Here is an 18,431-nt window from a genome sequence, read left to right as displayed (position 1 = left end):
TCTCTACATTAATAGAAAGGCCTTGAATAGAGAAGAAGTCAACTGCCCGGTCAAGGAGTTCCTGCAAGGAAGAGAGTGAAGAAACTAATCTGAGGCAGTTAAAGAAAAGGAGAAATAGAGGATCACCCTGGCGAAGACGCTGTGCTGCAGAAATAGAAGTCGCACTGGATCCTGTAGTGATAGTGATGGAGCTCCCCAAGTATAGCTCCATAGGAAAGAAAGGGTTCTGGACATCCAACAATAGACAGCGCTCGAAGGAGAGCAGGAGGGGAGATGCTATCAAAGGCCTTTTGGAGGTCCAGCGAAGCCATATATAGAGGCTTAAGGCATCATCAGGAATCAGAGAGAAGTGAAGAAAGAAGATATATATTATCAGCACAGCCATCCGAAGGGACGACTGTGCCATCCCTTCGGATGTAGATCAACATCTAAGTATAATCATGCTGTATATGTTGCTGAAGTCGTTTAACTAAGATTTTATGATGGAGCCTAAGTATCACAGGGGAGATTGTAATAGGTCTAAAGTCTGATGCACAGAATGAAGATAGTTCTTGAAGCACGTAGGTATGGTGGTATTGCTTTACTGAAAAGGAGAATGTCCAGTAAGTCTTGAAGAATCTTCAGCAGCACCTTCCAAAGCCTAGACGCAGGAAAGCCATCAGGTCTGGAGGCGGAGAAATTGGATGGAACAGCTGCTTTGATCTCCTGGATGGAGACAGGCTGGTATATTTGAAGGGCGGGAATGGACCTCAGTATCGTAGGATGGTCATCATCAGGGAAGTGTGGAGGGACAGAAGATGTAGCAGAAAAGACTGTACTCCAGAATCTAACAAAATTATCATGTAAGTCTGCTAAAGGTAGAGGGGAAGCACCGTCAAGGATGGTTTTGCCACATTGCCCTCTATTCTTTTTATAGAGTTCCTGCATACTCAGATCCTTGCGGAGTCAGATTCCCTGTATACCACTTTTTGATATCTGTCAGTCAGCCATCCTCTTATCCATGCTAATATTGTATAACCCAAACCCATTTTCACTAATTTATGTAGCAGTCTGCCATGCTGTATTCTGTAAGAAGCCTTAGCAAAATCCAAAAGTATCGTGGTGTATCCATTCCTCTTGTCTCTAGTTCAATGGTAACATTGTTATAGAATGTGAGCAAGTTGCTAAAACATGACCTTCCTTTCCTTAGTAAAACCCATGTTGTTCATTGCAAAGTTGATATTCACTGTCAACCCATTTCTGAATGCAGGCCCTAACCAATTTTTCCAAAATGTTCACTACCACTCATGTGATACTAATTGGTCGATAGTTGGATACATCAGTCTTTGCATCGCCCTTGTGCAATGGAATTACCATACATTCCTGTGGAATCTTCCCTGTTCTTAGACTCATATTAAACATCCATCAAAGGAATGGCCAGTTCATTTGAACACTTTTTTTTAGCACACATGCTGATATTCCATCAGTCCCTATTGCTGAATTTTTATTCATTTTGTGCGACAGCTCTAATACCTCGGCCTCACACACTTGTGTTTCTATCTAGTGAAGAGGTAACAGTGAGCTCAATGTTGCATTCACCAGGTTGATAGCTTTTAATGAAATGGTCACTCATTAACTGAACAGCCTTTTCTGCATCTGTAACCCACATGCCATCTGGATTTAGAAGAATTATTCTTTCATATTCATTCTTTCTTTTACTTGCAGCATGTTGATAGACTTCTTGTGGGTTGTCTTTAGCACGCAGAGCCAGTTTCTTTTCATAAGCAGAGTTTGCTTTCTGTACAACAGTTGTGACTCTTCTAGCCTGCTGCTTATAATGTTCATAAGGACGTCATCCTTATGCAAACGGTATTCTTTCCACATCGTCCTTTTCTTACGAATCTCTTGCTTAATAAGATTACACATCCATTTGATTCCTGCTCTATTTATTCTTCGAACTCTCGGAACACATTCTGATATCACATTATTTAAGTATTGTTTAAATGTTTCCCATGCACTGCTGATATTCTTTCCATCCAGCAACCAATCCCATTCCACTGAACTCAGTATGCTCCTCAGTTGGTCATAATTTCTTGCTTTGTAGTTCAGCGTGTAACCTTTTCTGAATGGAACATTCATAAACTTAGTCACTTCCAAAGTGAATACCGCATGATCGCTGTCACCAACTGGAGGCAGAATAGTTAAGTCTTTAACTGAAACGCCCTCTGACACTATAATCAAATCTAACAGTCTTTGACCTGGAGTTCCTTCTGTCACATGCTGCTTGAGGAAGATGTCCTGCAACAGCTGAATAAATGGATTTTCATTCTCATGGGATTCTACTGCTACCCAATCGATATTTGGATAATTAAAGTCTCCCATTATGATTACTCTTTTTGGGCTCACCTTTTCTATTTGGTGATTCCTAAAAATACTGTACCCATGACACTCAATACCAGTTAGTAGGTCTGATTATATAGCCAGGTCTCGCTAATTCCTACAATCTGAGGTCGCAACACATTGACTAAGGCAACAAACTCTATCCCTTTGTTTCTGATACTCCTAGCATTCATGTACAGACATAATAATCTACCTGCATGTTCTTTTGTATACTCTTGTTTGCAGTCTGCCTGACATAGTTGGACCTCTTGCAGATTTCTCTTCTTCTCTAATGCCTTACACATGTAGAACACATTTAATAGGTCCGAATCAGACAAACACAAAATCGTTCTCGCCTCGTCAACATTTCCATGACAAAGCCCATTCTCATCATTGACACGGTTATATACCATTGTCGCTCTTCCACTCGCATTCACACCATTCCTCCCTTTATAATTTAGTTTTCCTGACTCTCTGTGTTAGGTCTCATACCAGTTATTAGTTTTTCCAGACTCCTGATACCAAACGCATTCAGGTGTAGGCCATCCCTCTTATACAAATCCGATCTTCCCTCAAACTCACTCCACACATCCAAAAACTCGCATCCATGCCTTCTACATAGCCTGCACATCAAATCGTTTGCCATCATAGCCCTTCTTTTTAATTCATTTTTATCATATCCAGGTAAAATACTAATGATTTTCACTTTCTCACTCTTCACTCTCGCTTCTTCCAGCAACCCTTTCATGTCCTCTCTCATACTGCACTTATCGCCAGTTAAATCGTTCGTACCTAGTACAACTATGATTTCATTTACTTTTCTTTTCTGAATTAGTTGCATTACATTTTTAATTTTTGCTCCAGGAAAACTCGATGTTATAACTCTCTCATCTATAGTATGTTTTATTATAGAGTCACCATGCCAAATAACTTCTTTCTTTTTACTAACAACATCACTTACCTGATTTTTGTTATTTCCTAACTTACCTGTTTCCTTGCTTTGTTGTTTCTTATTTTCCTGTTCATTTTTCTTTTTCTCCCTACGCTCATTTAAACATCTCAACTTTTTTTTTGTAATTCCTGCATTGTCTCGCTGATGATCTGCCTTCAACTTCGCTATTTTGGCAGTTAATTCATTTTCGTTGATATTCTCCATGTTGGCAGGGCTAACCTTCTCATTCTCGCTTGCAGTGCTTTTTTTCGCCTTACTGTTCTTGCCCTTTTTTGGTGCCATTTTAAACATATATTAAATATTAAAATATCTTAATGAAAATATATGATAAAATACTAAATACACTCTAAAACACTAATATCTATACTAGTATCCTACAAAACACTAATTTTCTAACAGAAAACACAATAAAAACAGACAAAAATCACCAACTTTACAGGAGCACTAAATTCGCCTACCAACACTATGTATCCTTGAACCAAAAAAAAAAGCAGACCAAATTGTATTCTTATTGGCTTAAACCATAAAACATTACAGAATTTAATGCTGGCTTGGGTGTCACCCAGTTAGACAAGGCCCCCATTGTTTTCGACCAGGGCAAACAGCGAAAAGTCAGCTACTGGAACAAATCCTGAAACACACCCCAACTTATCATCACCAAAGTTCAAGATTGGTACTATCAACATAAGAGACCTGAATGGCAAAGAAATGGAGCTGACTGAGGAATTGAATAAGTATCAGATTGACATAATAGTGGTGACTGAAACAAAAAAGACAAACTGGTGAGATCTTTCTAGGCAATAAATGCAAAATGTTATTCAGGCAATAACAATCAAGGAAAAAGAGCAGCCATAGTATTCAGCACTAATTATGAGGCTAACTTTTGAACGGCAGTCTATATCAAGTAGAGTGATGTGGGCAAATATCAGAATGGGGAGTTGGACAGTGAGACTTATTTGTGTCTATGGTTCCAGAGAAGATTCTACTTAGGTAGAATTGGAACATTTTTTTTGAGCCTTTAGAGAAAGCAACTGACACTATGAAAAAAGAAAATTAGTCCTTGTTGGGGATATAAATATTAGAGTAGGAAATGATTGTCAAACATGCAGAAATATTTTGGAAAAATTTGGAGAAAAGAGCAAAACTAATAATGATTGCAAAAACTTGCTGGATTTCTGCTCAGGACATGGACTGATTATTACTAACACAATGTTCCAACATAAAAATGTGTATAAATTCTATTTAATTGGCAGTTTATTGTGATTATAAAGCTTTCATATCATGCATTTTTGACAAAGATCTGCATTAAACCAGATCTTTGTCAAAAACAGTGTATATCTGATCTGATCACTTCATGGGCCATCTTTTTTGATCATCTTCAGGGAACATCTTTCCTTAAATGTGTTACCATCTAAGAAAATAAAGCTGGTTAACAAGTTTGTCCTGCAAGAACAAATTCCTGAACTTTTCTTTTTTTATATATATTTCTGATCCACACATGAAAGACTGCAAGATCTATAGCACATTGGTGCCATTTGTGGGCATGAGGATTAGAAGTGAGGAAGTGTCTGTTCAAATTTTGCGTGAACACCTGAGGGTTGTAATCTTTGGGGAAGGTAGAGTTGGGGGAGACTGTTCCTAAGGACAGAAGTAGATGGAATGAAGAGGAGGCAGCGAAGTTGTTTCAAGATGGAACATTTAAATGAAATAAAGCAACCATAATGCCCTCTGTATTTAACTAGACTGCATGTTTAAATGTGCAGGCATTGGACTTTACTATCATTCTTCTTCTTTAGTATTCTGCAATTGAGCAGGTTCTTCTTTTAGTAGCAGAAATTTCCTTCCACTCTCTTCTGTTCTGAGCCTTCTCTTTCAAGGTTGTGTACCTGTCTCCATTGAGCATGTCATCTAGCATTGTTTTCCTTACTCTTCCTCTGGGTCTTTTTCCGTCTATTTTTCCTTCGATGGCATCTCTGATTCCATTCCCTCTCGGAATATGTCTGATCCAGTTTCCCTAGGCAGCCTGCCTCACGGGATGACTTATAAGGGCACTCGTTCAGCCATATTGCGGTAGGCACCATCGCTACACTAATAGGAATTGTTAGCGTAACAAGTTAAGAAAGAAGTTTTTCCAAGCTTAAATTGATTAAAAATTATTTGCGAACGGCAGTGACCCAAGAAAGAATGGTTGGGCTAGACACTATATCGATAGAGGTGGACATAGCATTTAAATTTAGAACTTATAAACAGTTTTATTTTGCTATATCCCTTAGAGTAAACATTTAGTTAATATTATTATGTAATCGTTTTGCATTAATGTTTCTCTTGTAATAAAAACAAAATAGCAATTGGAGATTTTCTTATATTTTTGTCTTATAATCCTTCAGGGGCGATATTTAATTGTTTGCCTCATGGTGCGATCTAATCTTGCAAAGGCTCTGTTTTGGTGAATTGGTTTTAGAAAATAAAAAATAACTGATATTTGGATTTACAAAATAAGTATCAATACTTTTGGAACTGAAACTCAAAATGCTCAATTTGTGTTTGAGTGTTCATGTGTTGTGTAATACCCGATCATCCCCCATGAGCAATACTAAATGTTCGTCTACAGATTTGCTATAAAAGGTATCAGATGATAAAAGTAACATAAAAACCTGGAGAAAAAGATATCCTTGATGTATGGAGTAATTACTTTGAAAAATTGCTAAACGAAACAAGCAGTGATGATAGCCAATGATAAAAAACGCTCAACAGACATGCAATCAGGAATACACATCCATACCGGAAACAGAAAATGCCATCGAAAGCCTGAAATATGGAAATGCAGCAGGAGTAGATAATATTTGATGAGAAATGCTCAAGTATGGAGGTATAAAAGTCTTGCAGTGGCTGCACTGCATAGTTGAGAAGGGCTGAACACATGGACGAATTCCAAACGATTGGAATAGAGCTCTCATAGTACCCATATATAAAAGGGGAAATAAAACTGAATGTGAGAATTCGAGGTATTTCTCTGTTGAGTGTTCCTGGTAAGATTTATGCAAGTATATTTGAAAAAAAGTTGAGAAGGATTTTAGAAGGTAAGCTTGGTGAAGAACAAGCTGGATTCAGACCAAATAGAGGCTGTCAGGATCAGATTTTCACTTTACAACAAATAGTTGAGAAATCATGGGAATATAACAAAGATCTGTATTTAAGTTTTGTAGATATTGAAAAGGCACATGCCAAGAGAAAAGCCATTGAAAATGCTACAGTTATATGGTGTCAATGGGACATTATATCATTCCATACTAAGTCTTTATTTGAGTTGCAAGTCAGCAGTTAGAATTGAAGGTATGCGAAACTTCTCGACACTTCTCTGCATGGCAGAAGCAGAATTCATTCCGATAATAGGGTAATTAGTCTATCTTGAGAAATGAGTTTATTATTATATGTCAGAAAATTAGCTTTTCTTTTATGAACATCATCAAATTCCTGACATATACCCTCAAGGGGGTGTACAGGATATGATAGTACTACATAAAAAATTTACATCATTACTTACTTCCTATCTACAATTTTCGTTCAAATCAGTCTGTTACTTATCAAGACTCCAACATTATCAGATCTTATATTTCTATTGTCTAAGGCACATTGTACCGTATCAATCCACCTATATCTTGGTCTTCCTCTGGGTCGTTTTCTTGCCAACCTGGCAGAGAACACTCGTTTTTGCTAATCTTTACTCGCCCATTCTGAGATTAGCTCTGCTAATCCATTCTTTCATGCCGACAATCTCAAGTTTTTTCCTGATATCCTCGTTTTTAATATGATATTGCCATTGATGCCATCTGTTCACGCCTCTAATCTTTCTCAGGACTCTCATATCTGCGGTCTCTAGTCTTTGGTCAAGTGTTTTACTTCTGACGCATCTCTCAGATCCAACTGGTTTGAACACTGTCTTGTATACAGCTAATTTAGAGAAATTTGTTCTGACTAATTTCTCTCTTATTCCATATGAATTTATTCAATCGACTTCCTACCATACCAACTTTGTTGATTCTGTTGTCTATTTCCATATTTAATATACCACCTTCACTAAAAATTCTGCCTAAGTAGCTGAAATGTTTTACTTCTTCCACAGGTTCTCCACTCACAACACAGTTCACATTTTCAATGATTCTGCCTATTTTCATTGTCTTTTTATTGCTGATCTTCATACCATATCTATTACAACAGTTATTCAATTTAGTCAGAGAATCTTGCAGACTTGTAGCGGATTTATTTAGAAGTATAACATTATCTGCATAAAGCAAAGAGCTGACATTAACATCTCCAATTTTGATATCATGTTTAATACCACTTTCCTTCATACTATGATCCATATAGATAATGAATAACAGGGGGAATGATGTACATCCTTGTCTCACACCAGATTTAACATTAAACCACCTTCCTGTACTTCTTTCAATTCTAACTGCTGACTTACAACTCAAATAAAGACCAAGTATTGCTTGATATAATGTCCCATTGACACCATATAACTGTAAGTACTGAACAGCTCTCTTCTCTTGGCACCTTGTCATATGGCTTTTCCAGATTGACAAAACTTAAGTACAGATCTTTGTTGTATTCCCATGCTTTCTCAACTATATGTCGTAAAGTGAAGATCTGATTCTGACAGCCTCTATTTGGCCTGAATCCAGCTTGTTCTCTTTTCTTCCACAATTCTTCTCAACCGTTTCTCAAGTATACTGGCATTAATCTTGCCAGAAACACTCAGTAGGGAAATACCTCTGCAATTCTCACATTCAGTTTTATTTCCCTTTTTATATATGGGTACTATTAGAGCTCTACTCCAATCATCGGGAATTCGTCCCTCTGCCCATGCCTTCTGAACTATGCAGTGCACCCACTGTAAAACTTTTATACCACCATACATCAGCATTTCTGGTCGAATATCATCTACTCCTGCTGCCTTTCCACATTTCAAGCCTTTGATGGCTTTTTCCACTTCAAGTATGGATATGTATTCCTGACTGTATGCCTGTTGAGTGTTTTTTACCACAGTGCTATCACTGCTTGTTTCATTTAGCAATTTTTCAAAGTAATTACTCCATACTTCAAGGATATCTTTTTCTCCTATTTTCATGTTACCTTTATAATCTCTAACTCCTTTTACAGCATTCTTTCCTCCATTTCTAAGCTTCTTCAACAACCTCCAGAATATCTTACCACCTTCTTGATATTTTCTATGTTCTATCCAAAGTCCTCCAATGACTTTTGTTTAGCTATTTTTACACAGTGTTTAGCTTTCTTACATTTGTCTGTATTCTCTAAGAGCAAAAGCTGACTTATTTGCCTGGAACTTTTGATATGCTTTCTTCTTTTCCTTCACTGCCTCTTTAACTTCCTGTGTCCACCATGGAGTTCTAATTTTTCTATCCTTGCAGACAACCTCACCACATGCCTTTCTGGTTGAATCAGTTAGGGTTTTCTTCAAGGCTTGCCACTGAATCTCCAAGGTTTGGTTCCTTTTCTCAAACTCTTTCATTTTTTTTTCAATAATCTTTGTATATTTTATGCTACAGTTCACATCTGAGAGCTGCTCAACTTTTATTCGCTTTAAAACTTTCTTCCATGTTATTCCTTTCAATATGAAATTCTATTTTATCCTGCCCAAGACTAAATAGTGATCAATTTCAAATCCTCTGTACACTCTGGTGTCCTGCACCAGGGAGAAAACATCACTATCGACAATAATCTAGTCATTGAGACTTTTCTTATTCCTTGCCTATTCTCTCCATGTGAATTTTTGCACATTTTTATGTCTGAACATGGTGTTAGTAATAACTAGTCCATGTCCTGAGCAGAAATCCAACAGGTATTTGCCGTTATTATTAGCTTTGTTCTTTTCTCCAAATTTTCCCAAAATATTTTTGTATGTCTGACAATCATTTTAATCTGCTATTTAGATCCCTAACAAGGACCAACTTTTCCTTTTTCATTGTGTCAGTTGCTTTCTCTAAAGCATCAAAAAATTCCTCCACTTCTACTTTTGTAGCCTTCTGTGCGACCATAGGCACAAATAAGTCTCATTGTCCAATTCCCCATTCTGATATTTGCCCACATCACTCTACTTGAGACTGCCTGCCATTCAAGAAGATTAGCCTTGTATTTTGTGTTGAATACTATGGCGACTCCTTCTTTTCCTTGATTGTCATTGCCTGAATATAACATTTTGTATTTATTTCTCAGAAAGATCTTACCAGTTTTTTGTCTTTTTTGTTTCAGTCACCACTATTATGTCGATCTGGTGCTTATCTAATTTCTCAGCTAGCTCCATTTCTTTGCCATTTAGGCTTCTTATGTTGATAGTACCAATCTTTAGCTCTGGTGATATTGAGTTAGGTGTGCTTTCAGATATGTTCCAGTAGCTGACTTTTCACTGTTCGCCCTGGTTCCCTGGCGGAAACAACGGGGGCCTTGTTTAACCGGGCGACGCCCCAGCCGACATAAAATTTTGTCATGTTGTACTATCATTTTGTATACAGAAAAAACAAAATTTTTTCAAATGAACTTTGGTATTCTGGACTGACAGTTTAGAGAATTGTGTCACTTTTATGTCCTAAATCGATTAATTCTTTGACTTGTTGTGACTCTTTAACAAAACCGTGCATAAGTGTGAAAAAAAACCATTGTCAAATCCTTTTACTATGTATTGTCATCCGAATTGGCGTCCGAAACACCAAAGGTTTGCATTCTTCGATAATTCTGACTCTCTCCCAATACACATTTTCCATTGAGGTGAAATGAGTGCAATGTTTTCCCCAGTTTTGAGCTGCAATAATTCGGATCACCTGTTCTGAAATCTTAGAGTTTCGGCATATCAATATCCCCAGTTATGTTGCAATGACGAATTAAATTCTTCACTTCTGCCTAAACATATTCAATTGCATTAATATCACAATGATATGGTAGTAGTCTCAAAGCTAGTTATCCATGCTCTTTGAGTATCATGTCAAATTTAATTAGTTTAATTTTTGACGAGTTTCTTTTGACCAAGTTTAGCAATTCAATTTTTTGCATGTTTGGGGAATTAGAAATGTTAATTGCAGAGAGCTTATCCATAATGACTTGCTTCCTATTAGAACAATTTGGAACTTTGTTTAATTGAATGGAGTGATATGGAGCATCAGTTATACCAACAGCATTTTTAGGAAAGTTTGGAATCAGTTGTTTTCTGTCCATTTTTCAAAGATTAGAAATCATTAATTGCCCATGGTAATCTCCATTAGTCTTGAATTGGCTTTATAAAGTGAATTTGGTATTAAAAAAAAAAAAAAAAAAAAAAAAAAAAAACATTTCTCCAGCCAACACTAAATTATTATACTCCACATTCTTCTTTAGATTGCCAACATTTCCCATACATTAGATTACTGCCAATCCAAGTTTCATCTAGATAGACAATCAGTCTTTTCTCCTCCCTGAGATGTATTGCTTTCAAATATGAGGGTGGTCTGAAAAGTTCTCGGCCTAACAATGAAACAACAAATTTATAATTTCAAAATTATTTTTGTTTTTCAACATAATCTCCTTTAAGACTAATACATTTATTCCAGCAATGCTCCAGTGCCATTAGCCTGTCCCTGTAATGGTTCTCAGTAAGATCTGCAAAATACCCCTCTACAGCTGCAATCACCTCTTGATTCGAAGAAAAATGCTGACCAGCGAGGAAGAGGTTTAGTTTTGGGAAGAGATAGAAGTCAGAGGGAGCCAAATCTGGGGAATAGGGTGGATGTTCCAACTATTCATAGTGCAGATCCCTTAATTTTATCATTGCCAAAACACCTTTGTGGGCAAGTGCATTGTCTTGATGAAAGATGATTTTTTCTCACCAGTTTTTTCGTCTAGTCTGGTTAAAAGATCAGAATGATATTCCCCGGTTATTGTTTCACCCTTTTCAAGATAATTAATAAACAAAATGCCTTTAGCACTCAAAATACCGATGCCATGACATTTCTGATGGAACCAACTTTGGCGCTGAACAACCTGCTTCTATCCACTGTTTTGACTGCTTTTTGGATTCTGGTGTGTAATGGTGAATCCAAGTCTCATCCATAATAATAAATTGATGCACAAAATCAGTTTTATTCTTGTGAAAATGCCCCAAGCATTGTTCAGAGATTTTCATGTGAGTACGTTTTTGATCTGCTGTGAGCAAGCGCGTCACCCATCTTGTGCAAAGCTTTTCCATTTGCAATTCTTCATGCAAAATATATCCTACACATTCTTTTGAAATGCCTATAGTCTCAGCAGTTTCACGTTCTTTGACTCACCAGTCATCCAATACCATATCGTGCACTTGATCAATGATTTCTGGTGGTACACTTCTTGGACGTCCTTCACATGGATCACTTTCAAGGCTGGTACGAGCACATTTAAACTCGGCAGCCCATTTCTTAATTGTTGAAAACGAAGGAGAATAGTGCCCATCAACTTTTATGAACTTCGAATGAATTTCTTTTGGCATTAAACCTTCTTTTACAGAGAATTTTATAACTGCATGATACTCAATTTTATCCATTTCAAGGGAGGGATACAGACAACACTTTTACTTCAGACAGCTGTATAAAAAAACTTCTTGATAGAATGACTTGCAATTTCACATGGATGCTTATGACAGATGTACCAACTTAAAAAAAAAAAAATCATGCTGATAGTATTACCACTATGGTCGAGGCCAAGAACTTTTCAGACCACCCTCGTATATTGTGTTCTAGATAAAACTGTCACTTCGCTCCATGATAAGTCTCCTTGTATTCTTCGACTTTTTGAATTTGAAACAAAATCCAATTTCGTGAAGTATTTTCCATAAAGTTTCTCTTTTCCAAGGAAAATTAATTTTTTTTCTTTCAGCACAGGAATCAATTTCTAAACAATTGGCACTTTTTTCTCTACCACATGAAATTCGTGAATCTTGCTTCTTATAACATCTACTTCAAAATCGTTCAAAGGTACGTTTTTGATGGTTTTCTTTCTCTGGCTATTTTAGGGATTTAAATTTTGGATTAGCTTTGCCTTTTGATTCCCTATGAATTCTTTTAACAGTCGACTCCAATACTCTCCCAATTTCATTTGCATCTTTTCTGGAATGGGAAATTGAAACAAGTACGCTGCCTTCTAATGATACTTTTTTTGCAGAATGTCACATATTATGCAATATTCTTTTGCAACAGCTGCTGAAAGGTTTAACACCAGATCTTGTTGATCGTATTTTATCCATCATACAAGTAATAAAAAAATCAATGCAACAACAACAAAAAAAAAAAAATCAAGCTACTACATCGACAGACAAGAATGCATGTGATTTTGTATGTTGGTGATGAATTTGTACATCCTTTGTTTCTTTCTGCCTTTAAACTTGAATTGACTGTTCTTGCGTTGTGCCAGCTACGGTTTTCTGAACTGTAGGCATACAGGAAGATGGTTTGATGTTAAATCTGGTGTTATACAAGGATATAAATTATCCACTCTGTTATTCCTTATCTATATGGATTACGTTATGAAGGAAAGTGGCATTAAACCTGATATCAAAATTGGAGATGTTAATCTCAGATCTTTACTTTATGTGGATGCTGTTATACTTTTAAATAAATCGAGTACAAATCTTCAAGATTTCCTGACTAATTTGAATCACTGTTGTAATAAACTTAGTATGAAAATGAGCAATAACCAGACAAAGACTATGAAAATAGGCAGAAACATTTAAAATATCAACTGCATTTTGAATGGAGGACCTATAGAAGGAGCAAAACATTTCAGCTACTTAAGCACGATTTTTTAGTGAAGATGGTAAATTAAATATGGAAATAGACAACAGAATCAACAAAGCTAGTATGGTACGGTAGGAAATCAACTGAATAAATTTATATGGAATAGGAGAGAAATTAGCCAAAACATTAAATTAGCTGTATACAAGACTGTTCAAACCAGTTCTAACCTTTGTATCTAAGAGTTGGTTTAGAAGTAAAACACTTGACCCAAAGACTAGAAACCAGATATGAGAGTCCTGAGAAAGATTGGGGTGTGAACAGATGGCATCGATGGTAGTATCATATTAAAAATGAGGATTAGAAAGAAACTTGACATAGTTAGCATCCAGGAATGTGTTAGCAGAACTAATCTCAGGTGTTATGGTCACTTAAACAGAATGGGAGAGGAATGATTAACAAAGCAAGTGTTTTCTGTTAGTTGGCAGGAAAAAAGATCCAGAGCAAGAATCGAGATATATGTGGATTGATATGGTAAAAAGTGCCTTAGATGTTAGAAATATAAGATCTGATAATTTGGATAATCAATCTGATAATTTGGATAATCAATCTGTTACTTTGACAGGTAACAGATTGATTTGGAGGAAAATTGTAGATAGGAAGTTAGTAATGATGTAAATTTTTCATGTGGTGCTATCATATCCTGTACTCTCCTTGAGAGTACATTTCAGGAATTTGATGATTCTCTTATATAATCATCATTATCACTTTTGTATTAGGTTTAGTGTCATGTCATGACTTCTTAGAAACCTTATATTACTTATGATACAGTTGCTAATGTTATCTGCAGTGTGTGCTTTGGCTGTGAGTTGTTTTTGTTCTTCTAATCCATTTGCGTATTTTGTGAAATGAAAAACCCAAATTTCCTGGAAGAAAATCCCTGCCACTGCTGTATCGATAATGGCTAACTTATCTTCAGTTTAAATGAATGTTGGAAGTTTTTTCACTTGGTTAGACTATAATAAATTTAGTTTAATCCTTTATCCAAGTGTAAGCAAACAAAGTTTGCACCTGAAGTAATTTCAGGACTGAGGCAACTCGTGGTAAAGGTGGACCAAGTTTTCATCACTCCTAGTCTTAGTATCTCCCATAATGCAAAGCACATCTCCTTGCAGACATATATAGTGCTATGCATTAAGGGAAGTGCCACTGCCCAGACCCGTTTTGATCTTTCGTCGTATAGGTAAATGACTTCTGCATTGCTTCCACCTTGGTATCACCACCCATGGGTCTGGCTCCCACTGACGAGATCTCAATAAAGGAATAAACCGGTCTGAATAGTGGCCCTTCCCTTAATGCATAGCATTACATGTCTGCAAGGAGATGTGCTTTGCATTATGGGAGATACTAAGAGTGATGAGAGCTTGATCCACCTTTACTCCGAGTTGCCTCAGTCCTGAAGATACTTCAGGCACAAACTTTGTTTTCTTACACTTGGATAAAGCATTAAATTAAATTTATTATACTTCAGTTTAAATGTCCCAGTAAAGGATCTTTTGCACAGTATATGCAATTCAAACCCAGGTGTTTCCAACCAAAAGATTTTGTCTATATTGATTGAGCTACAGAGGCTCTCTATTTCTGTTATACTAATACTTTTTAGTGAAATTAAAAAGTATATTATTTTCTTCTTATAAGTGGGGGGGGGGGCAATTAGCTGATGGGGAAAAAAAGTAGTTTATAATACATTGAAATCGCAAATAAGTTAAAGTAGAATTCTGTTAACTATTTTTATTCACTACTCAGAAGAGGAAATATATTCATTTACCAAATACTTTCAAATGATTTGTCATATAAAAATAGTAATATTCAATTCTTGTTGAGAACATCATTGTATTTATCACTTATTAGCTTACTATCAAAATATGTAAAGAACATAAGTTCATTAGAGAGACAAAATTTATGTTTGGAAGAAACAATGTATCTTTATCACCAAATGCACCTGACACTAAATTAATTTTTAAAACGAAATTATTTAGAGAAGTTTTCTATGTCGACTAAATAGAGGAAAACAATACACTAAACTTCAGTTATTCCTGTTATTTCACGTAACACAGTGAAAGGAAGATGGTACCAGGCATCTAATTCTGCTAGCAGATGTCAAGAAAGAAGAGAAATACAATGTTGTTATCAACAGGCTTTTGAAATTCTCATTCCCTTTTTTTTTTCTGTTGCCAAGCATTTCTGTCCACTCAGATTGTTATCCAAATTTCTTACCCTCCTAGATTAGAATTCTTGTGTAGAGGCTTACCTCCTAGATTAGGTTTCTCACACTTTCTACCTGGAGACTTATCAAATAAGTTTTTTTCGCCACTTTGTATCCGACATCCTTCTGACTTGATTGTTCCATCATGAAGTCTTCCCTTGAAATCTCTCACCATGGAATCTAGTTAATACATCCATTCTTTAATTTCATTCTGGATTTGCTACATCTCAGAGATATGACAGCTCTTTCATAGGCTATCCATTTCTACCACACATAACTTTTGTTTCTGATGTGTTAATGATCATTCTACCTTCATAGTATAACTGCTTTCAGCAATGATCCTCATAAGTCTGTCTTTTTGTGTACTTCTATACTCCATAGGACATCATTTATCATATACAGTGCTCCTTTCACTAATGTCATGGTCTGTTTATTTTTCACAAGTTTTAGATTTATGCAATATTGTCCCTAGATATTTAAATTTCTGAACTGTTAATTATTTTCCTCCTCATCATCAAATTCCTGCCATGTACCCTCAAGGGGTGTACAGGATGTGATAGTACTACATGAAAAAAATCACATCATTACTAACTTCCTATCTACAATTTTCCTCCAAATCAGTTTGTTACTTGTCAAGACTCCAATATTATCATTATCAGATCTTATGTTTCTATCGTCTAAGGCACTTTGTACTGTATCAATCCACCTATATCTTGGTCTTCCTCTGGGTCGTTTTCCTGCCACCTGGTAGAGAACACTTGTTTTGCTAATCTTTCTTCGCCCATTCAATTTAAGTGACCATACCAGCAGATTAGCTCTGCTAATGCATTCCTGGATGCTGACAATGTCAAGTTCTTTCCTAATATCCTCGTTTTTAATATGATATTGCCATTGATGCCATCTGTTCACGCCTCTAATCTTTCTCAGGACCCTCATATCTGTGGTCTCTAGTCTTTGGTCAAGTGTTTTACTTCTGACCCAGCTCTCAGATCCATAAGTTAAAACTGGTTCGAACACTGTCTTGTATATAGCTATTTTAGTGTTCCGACTAATTTCTCTCTTATTCTATATGAATTTATTCAGTTGACTTCCCACCATACCAGCTTTGCTGATTCTGTTGTCTATTTCTATATTTAATTTAACATCTTCACTAAAAATCATAGCTAAGTAGCTGAAATATTTTACTTGTTTCACAGGTTCTCCATTCACAACAGAGTTGATATTTTCAATGATTCTGCCTATTTTCATTGTCTTTGTCTTTTTATTGCTGACCTTCATACCATATCTATTACAACAGTTATTCAATTTAGTCAGAGAATCTTGCAGACTTGTAGCGAATTTATTTAGAAGTATAACATCATCTGCATAAAGCAAAGAGCTGACATTAACATCTCAAAATGTGATATCATGTTTAATACCACTTTCCTTCATACTGTGATCCATATAGATAATGAATAATACTGTGATCCATATAGATAATGAATAACAGTGGGGATAATGTACATCCTTGTCTCACACCAGATTTATCATTAAACCACCTTCCTGTACTTCCTTCAATTCTAACTGCTGAGGTACAACTCAAATAAAGACTAAGTATTGCTTGATATGGTGCCCCATTGACACCATATTACTGTAGCGTATTGAATAGCTTCTTTCTTGGCACCTTGTCATATGCCTTTTCCAAATCGACAAAACTTAAATACAGATCTTTGTTATATTCCCATGCTTTCTCGACTATTTGTCATAAATTGAAGATCTGATCCTGACAGAATCTATTTGGCCTGAATCCAGCTTGTTTTTAACACAACTTTTTTTCCACAATTCTTCTCAATCGTTTCTCAAGTATGCTAGCATAGATCTTGCCAGGAACACTCAGTAGGGAAATACCTCTGTAATTCTCACATTCAGTTTTATTTCCCTTTTTATATATGGGTACTATGAAAGCTCTACTCCGATCATCGGGAATTCGTCCCTCTGTCCAGGCTTTCTGAACTATGCAATGCAGCCACTGTAAGACTTTTATACATCATCATACTTCAGCATTTCTGGTTGAATATCATCTACTCCTGCTGCCTTTCCACATTTCAAGCCTTTGATGGTGCGACTTCAAGTATGGATATGTATTCCTGACTGTATGCCTGTTGAGTGTTTTTTACCACTGTGCTATCACTGCTGGTTTCATTTAGCAATTTTTCAAAGTAATTAGTTCATACTTCAAGGATATCTTTTTCTCCCATTTTCATGTCACCTTTATCATCTCTAACTCCTTTTACAGCACTCTTTCCTCCATTCCTAAGCTTTTTCAACAACCTCCAGAATATTTTGCCACCTTCTTGATATTTATTTTCTATATTCATGCCAAAGTCCTCCCATGACTTTTGTTTAGCTAGTTTTACACAGTGTTTAGCATTCTTGCATTTGTCACTGTATTCTCTAAGAGCACAAGCTGACTTATTTGCCAGGAACTTTTGATATGCTTTCTTCTTTTCCTTCACTGCCTCTTTAACTTCCTATGTCCACCATGGAGTTCTAATTTTTCTATCTTTGCAGACAACTTCACCACAGGCCTCTCTAGCTGAATCAATCAGGGTTTTCTTCAAGGCTTGCCACTGAATCTCCAAGGTTTGATTCCTGTTCTCAAACTCTTTCATTTTTTCTTCAATAATGTTTGTGTATTTTAGTCGACAGTTCACATCTGAGAACTGCTCAACTTTTATTCGCTTTAAAACTTTCTTACATGTTATTCTTTTCAATATGAAATTCAATTTTATCCTACTCAAACTGAATGGTGATCACTTTCAATTTCAAATCCTCTGTACACTCTGGGAGAAAACATCACTATTAACAATAACCTAGTCAATGAGACTTTTTTTATTCCTTGCCTCTTCTCTCCATGTGAATTTGTGCACATTTTTATGTTGGAACATGGTGTTAATAATAACCCGTCCATGTCCTGAGCAGAAATCGAACAGATATTTGCCATTATTATTAGCTTTGCTTTTTTCTCCAAATTTTCCCAAAATATTTTTATATGTCTCACAATCATTTCCTATCCTGTTATTTAGATCCCCAACAAGGACCAACTTTTTTTCCTAATGCTGGT

General features: G+C 36.2%; 1 protein-coding gene across 1 annotated transcript in view; it reads left to right on the top strand.

Moving 5' to 3' along the window:
• The window catches only part of cmet (CENP-meta), a 370,306-nt gene that overhangs the window by 41,486 nt on the left and 310,389 nt on the right, over positions 1-18,431 (top strand). The gene's annotated exons all lie outside the window — the stretch shown is intronic.

The sequence above is a fragment of the Typopeltis vanoorti genome, chromosome 6 (genome assembly GCF_054136105.1).
Source record: "Typopeltis vanoorti isolate ZY-2024b chromosome 6, IOZ_Tvanoo_1.0, whole genome shotgun sequence".
Taxonomy (NCBI): Eukaryota; Metazoa; Arthropoda; class Arachnida; order Uropygi; family Thelyphonidae; genus Typopeltis; species Typopeltis vanoorti.
This window is presented reverse-complemented; position numbering and strand designations above follow the sequence as displayed.